This window comes from Cyprinodon tularosa, unplaced genomic scaffold (genome assembly GCF_016077235.1).
Source record: "Cyprinodon tularosa strain WSP-4 unplaced genomic scaffold, ASM1607723v1 ctg66, whole genome shotgun sequence".
NCBI classification, from domain to species: Eukaryota; Metazoa; Chordata; class Actinopteri; order Cyprinodontiformes; family Cyprinodontidae; genus Cyprinodon; species Cyprinodon tularosa.
In genome coordinates, this window is record NW_024039407.1 from 1,643,357 (window position 1) to 1,650,385 (window position 7,029).

Genomic DNA, 7,029 nt, shown 5'->3' on the forward strand with positions numbered 1-7,029 from the left:
AGAGAAACAGATATAATAAGAAATCCTTAATTAAGTCCATGTCCATCTTTGATCTAATGCGTTCATAAAAGAGTAATAAAGAAATCATATACTTCAAAAATAGGTACAGTAGTTGTTAAAATTACTATAGAAAACATAGTTCTATAGTGGTGGCCTAGTGGTTAGGGCATGGAGCTTGGAATCCTGAGGTTCTGAGTTCAGCCCTGCTCCCACAGACTGCTACTCAGAGTCTCTGAGCAAGACCCTTAACCCCACACTGCTCCACGGGCGCCAGACAATGGAGGCCCGATGATTCTCAAGGGGATGGGTTAAATGCAGAGTTTAATTTCTCCAATGTGAGATCGATAAAGTTCAATTATTTCAATTATTATCATTAGCATCAGAAAATATGGTAGAAGAGTGGCATTACAAACATTAGCAGAAAAAATATAAAATAGCTAAAACGTAAGCTGCCACCAGCCTGACACTAACACCGAAGAAGCAGATTGCATTGGTTAGTGCTGATTACCTTTTAGATGAGAAAACCGTCTTGTGAAGCAGAGCTGAAAGGAAATAACTTTTTTCTTTCAAAAAGATAACATCCAGACATTGTTAAATCTCCTAAAACCTTGGGCCAGTATCTGAGGAAACAAAACTTGAAGGCATAGCCTCAATCGCAGGAAGTGGGTTTGGCACAAAAACAAATAACCAAAGAATTCCATACAGAAACACCAGGGAAGATATATGGAGTTTATAATATAATGATGTGGGATCAATATTCTTCAAATATCAGTTTCGATGACATAATAAATAGTTCTTAGTCAATCTAGCACTTCAAATTTAATAGTAAAACTTTGAAGAGGCTCATGCAGAGTCCTGAATCAAATCTGACATGATCTGACATTTGCAGGGTGACTCCGGGCTGCAAGGAGGCTCCATGCAGGGTCACCTGAAAAGAGCTGAGGACATCCTCATATCTGCTAGATTTGGTGTGATAACATCCATCCATTTTCTCCTGCTTAGTCATTGTCAGGGATGGGCCGGTGCCCATCTCCAGCAGTCTATGGGCGAAAGTCGGGGTACACCTTTGACAGGGCAACACAGAGACACACAAAGACACACAACCATGCACACACACTCACACCTAAGGACAAATTAGAGAAGCCAGTTGACCTAACAGTCATGTTTTTGGACTGTCGATGGAAGCTGGAGTACCTGGAGAGAAACCCACGCTTGCACAGGTAGAACATGCAATTTCCATGTAGCAAGACCCCGGGCCAGGAAGATATGCAGTGATGGCATATCACTTATTAGCCCGGAGAGATTAAATATTCTTTGTAAATATGTGGGATGCAGATAGACTCCTAACTAATGGGTCACATATAGAAAAAAAAAAATGTGTACAGATTAGCGATCAAGTTTCATAAGGCTGTTTTCATTATTTAAAATTTTCTATTTTCCTCTCAGTTTAGTTTGATTTTTCAGTTCGATTTACCCCATCTTACATTAAAGGGAAAGTTTTCGACTGACATTTGACTGACATCAATATAGACGATCAGTCTTAATTTTGGAAATCTCAAAAACAGTAAATCCTACTAATTGGATTTTTTTTTATCCTGAGAGTCTCTGCAGCCAGATAGATTTCATTTTTCCAATCTGTGTTTCAGAATGAACTTAAACAAAAAAAGAAGCAAACCTTGGTTCAGTGCTACTCTCACTAAACACATTTAGATATATATAATGTAATGTTAAAGAAAAAGGAAATACATTTTCTCATAAATATAAGTACTGGTATTTGTTTTTACAAAAGAGGAAGACAAGATTAAAATGGTGCAAGAACAGGAGCATAGCGCAGGCTCCAGAGTTTCTGCTGAAGTTTTCTCTGTTTTGTGCATCTGCTGCTTTGTTGCACTTTTTGTTGTTGTTTTGGAGGCATAATATCTGAGGTAAGAAAGCTATAAATATAAAAGTTATTTCAATGACAGTTGAGACTCAACAAAGTATCCAGGTGAATTAAAGTGCACAACACCTCACACTCATACCCATAACTAAAGAACCCCACCAGAATCACTCTCTCGTGAAATTACTAACCTGCCATGCATATAAAAGGGAAAAAAAGGATTTAACCTTTAAAGTTGTGCAGTGCTTCATTAAGTGTTCATCAGATTGACAGCCTGGTGGAAGGAGATGTCTCTGTGGTTCTGGCTGCACGGGTGAACCAGCTGATACACTTCCAGTCGGTATGCAATCATCACTGTCCTGGAATAGAAAAATGACAGGGGGGGGTCTTCTGTTCTTCAGGAGTTTAGGTTCAGTAGGCTGCTATCATTTGAGCACAGAGAGAATTTAGGAGAGATCTCACGTTTTGGTGCTGATGTTCCTTGTACAATAAAAGATGCTAACCACCTTCTTCTGCTGCCGCTGATCAGTCAAGAAGCTGGTAATCAATTTTAAGTTGTGCTTTTTGTTCTGACGCAGGATTTCTTGGTTGGTGAAGTCAAAGGCTTCAAAAATGAAAACTTTTTAGGCTGATGTTGTTTAAAGGTCAAAGAAATCGGCTTTTGTCTTGGTCCTTCACTGGAAGATCATTATGTGCATAAAAAAGTAATTCATCAAAGTGAGAATCTTTATTATCAAAGTAAAGGTGCTAAAGCTGTCATCAGCTCCATGGATGTATCAATACTACCCAGGAGAATCCTACTTGTGGAAAAATATAAACTGTCTCAAAGTAAATTATACTAAATATTGGGAAATTCAAGCACAGGACTACTGCATTGAAACTCTCTAACATATTAGTGTAAATCATGCGTATTTTACCCCATGTGTTATTTTCATGGTTGCTAAGATAACATTTTCAGCACATAATATACATCATACATAAATCATAATAATTAACCCTATTTTCTTTTAGTGGGGATTGACCCACTGCTAAAAAGATCTAAAAATAATTAAACATTTCTTAAAATTTGTCTGTTTGCCTTTAATAGCAGGTAAATTAGATGATTTGCCAACAAAATTGTAATTTTTGGCTTCAAACTGAGATAATTAGATATGCACTTGAAATAAGACTGCAGTTTTTTTCTTTGTTATTTTAAAAGTAGATTGTCTTATTCAATTGGCACCAAGCAAAGAAAAAAAGTACTTTTCAAAGATTATTTGTTATATTTCCATGCAAGATTGGGCTCTAATTATCTGTAATTGTATTTATATGGACCACATCTTATGGTTATATTGTTAATTCACAGTGAATTTCTATCAGTTGGAAGCTTAAACTCATTCAGATATAATAGAAACAAAATTCTTTAATGGTTGAAACTGAAAAAAAGTCTTCTGGCTGAGTGAATGCATTTTTCTCTGTCAGCAATAAAAGCAGATGATGATGTAAATGAGTGCTTCCTCTCTCATACACTGTCTAACGTGTTCGGTAATTTAGCGTCCTGTCTTCAGGTCACTCTTTGGTCTGCTGGATCTCTCTTGGCTTTAGGAAAGTAGTAATAAAACCTGGATCTTTCTCGAAGCTCGTATGGCTTCTAACCCCGGGCTTAAACTGGGACCAAACCAGGACCAAAATACCAGTTTAAAATACTTGAAGTGCTTTCATTATATGTTTTTATTTCTTACTTTCTGCTTCCCAAAATTACGTAGGGTTTAAATCACATCTTCTGGAGAACTAACATGTGCTGAAGTTAAAGCTTTTCAATCTGAGGGAATCAGGTCGACACATTTGTTTCTCTGAAAGTGTTTTTTTTTTTAGCTTTCTGTATGATTGCTGCTGATACCCTTCTTTATTCACACAGATGCAGGTGTGGACTCAAACCACATGAGTTTCACTTGCTGCTAAGAGCCTAAAACCATAGTTTATGATTTGGAACTTGAGTTTTATGACCCTCAGAATCTAAAACCTGTTATAACAACTGTGGGTCTGCAGAGAGGTCTGCACTTAGGTTTTTGTCCTTTGGGTCATTTCCAGCCAAGCATGCGGTGCCTTATTTACTAAGATTTTTCCAAGTTACTTTAATCCTAAATGTATTTAAAACTAAATTTAAAATCTAATTATTTAATGTTGCTGTATAATTGTGTTTTTTTTAATGTTTCAAATAATTAAAAGATAATGAATCTCCAAAATATGAGGTGGTGAATCAAACGCTTAAAAATTGTATTATTTTGGTTTCAGTTAAATCAAATAAACTGAATATTTGAAAAGATAATAATCAGATATATTTCTCAGGTATTCATGTGTTCTGATCTAAAACACTTCTTTATGCTGACCAAAGACCATTCCCTCTTTTATTTTCCCACTGCAACATTTAAGATCTCGGTCCAATAACATAAATTTTGGGAAAGAGTGGTGGCAGTGGTGTAATAGGAGGAGACGGTGCAACCTTAAGATCTTTGATCGAATGGATCAGATTAGAATCAGGCTACTTTTTTTTTTCATTTATCTGTCAGCTAATATAAATTACGTGTAAAATGTTTAAACGTTTTCAGATTTATTAAACAGCACAACAGAAAACACACATTGATATTTACGTAGTGTGTCACATCAATGGGAGAAACAGGTAAATAAAATCTGCATTATTTGCGTTTTTTTACATAATTAAAAACAACAGGTATAGCTTGTTAAAATATAAACAATTAAAATGTTATGTTTGGGAGAAAAAAAATTAAGAACATTTTTTGACATTAAATCAATCTAAACCTTTCTCTTTTAGGATTTTATGATTAGCCAGACTTTTCTATTTACAACATTTCACATTAATGATTAACGTTCTATGATTTAAAAATTTTCTTCTAATTCAGAGTTTTACATAAATGTCCTTTAAACAAAGGTGTACTGTTTGAATTGGGTGAAGGGGCTTTAGAAGTATTGGAAATGTGTGTGTGTGGGTGAGCACTTGTAGGAACCAGAGTGAGGACCATTTTTTTTTTCAATTTCATCATCTCAAGGAGGACCAGTTGTAAACTGAAGACATTTTGCTGGTCCTCACAATGTATTTTCCTAATGGTTAGGTTTAGGGCTGAGGAGTCAATTGGGTTAGGGTTAAGGTGAGGTATGCATTGGTAATGATTAGGTTTAAGGTTAGTTTTAGGGTTAGGGCATAGAAAGGGTTGAAAATGACAGAGAATCAATGGGAGTCAACAGGGGTAAATACATGGTCCTCATTACATATAGAAGAACAAACATGTGGGTGTGTGTGTTTGTGTGTGTTGGTAACATTAGAGCAGCTACTCCCTCATAAAGAGAGATGTATTAAGTGTTTTTTTTTCTGCACCTGAAATACATATCAATAAAGACAAATTGAATATCTGGTCTTTGATTAGTTTGAACCCAATGATCTCATCATCTGACCAATAAATTTAAAGGTTTACAGACCATGAACCAGGTAGCCTGCTGTGGTCTACAGAAAATGCAGATCCTCAAAAAAAATACAAGACTGAGTTATGTATTTTTATATGCCAAATAACTTATTGCAAGGCTTTAACACTGACTAACTTGCTAACTGTAATAACCTTCGGATAGAAAGCTCGTTGGTTTAAGCCCTAGCTCTGAGCTTGAACCAACAGTAGTGCGGTTGTGTCCATGGGCAAGCTTTGCCTACTGATGGCAGTCAGTGAAATCATTTTCTGTTTGGTCCCCCATTTGCACCAAGGTAAAACATCCTGACTGATGTTTTGTTTCCTTTTTGTATCAGTCATCCAGAGCCAAACAGACAAATAAAATGATGCTGCCAACCTAATATTTAACAGATGATGAGGTGTTTTCAAGCTGCCACCTTCTTCTTCCAAATTCAACAATAGTCGTAAATGCCATGTACTTAATGTTATCTTCATTGTTTCCAGAAATGCTTTTCAACGGTTAGACATACTGAAGCAAAGAGCCAAGGTCTCGAGTTTGAGATTCCTGATCTCGACTCTTAATACAAATAGCTGTGTAGTGTCATACTGTACTAGTCATCTTGGGAAGTAATTCCCTCTTCTGTGTTGGAATAAGAGAAGGTAATCAAAAGCATCCAATACTGCCATTATTTATTGTATTTTTCAGCATAATTTATGCATTTTTTAACAATCCTATCTTATTTCAAGTTTTATTCACATTAAAGAATCTTTGAAGAGGCTATACAAGGATTGACTTCCCACCATCCACTCATTATCTGTCTTTATCCAGGAGTGTGTGGAGCATCTTTCAGAAGAGAATGTGCCATCCATCCTCAGGCAAGAGTAAAGTAACCAAAAAAGAGTGGACTGTGGTGGTTCATGCGTTAGCCCAAGATGCTTCCTGCATGCCACCATATATTTGGACTGTCCTGGGAACGCCTTCACATTCCAACTAATGAGCTGGAGAATATCACTGGATAGATGAGTATTCTGGGTTCCCCTTTAAACCCGTTACCCCAACAACCTGATCTCAGAGAAACAGAACATATATGTTACAATAGACTGAAAATGACTGAAAAAGAGATTCACCGGTATCATCTATCAAATGGTAAAACTTAATTTGATCAATCTCTTTGGAGTAATTGTCTAGGTTTAAAACACATAAACTTACTCTGATAAAAGCAGAGTAAAAGAAACTGGAAACGTTTCCAAAAACATAATAATAAGGATGCATTATGTTTAAAATGCATTAATCAATCAATAGTAATATTTCATAGTTTCTTTGTTTCTAATGCAAGACTGCAGTAATTTGCCTTCTTATCCAGCAGAGGGTATGAGAGGGGCCTCCATAAGGAGGTGTTCTGAATATCTAATCAAACTTTGTATTCAAACTTATTTTAAATATATATGTATATGTCATCAAAGATTGATGGAAATTTTCATTTTGGAAGAATAATCCATAAAACTGTTATGGATTATTTGTGCATGAATATCTGCTTTTTATCTACTATTTCACCACTGAAAATAGTCAGCTGGCAGCCTGTGAAGTATGTATTGGAGAAGCAATGCCGTAAAGTTTTCTTTCCAGTCTGCAAACATCTGATGAATGTTGCTATGGTGCAGTTTCAGCTCGGTTCTGGTTTGGTTTCTTCTGTGTTGTGCTTCTTGAAAGGT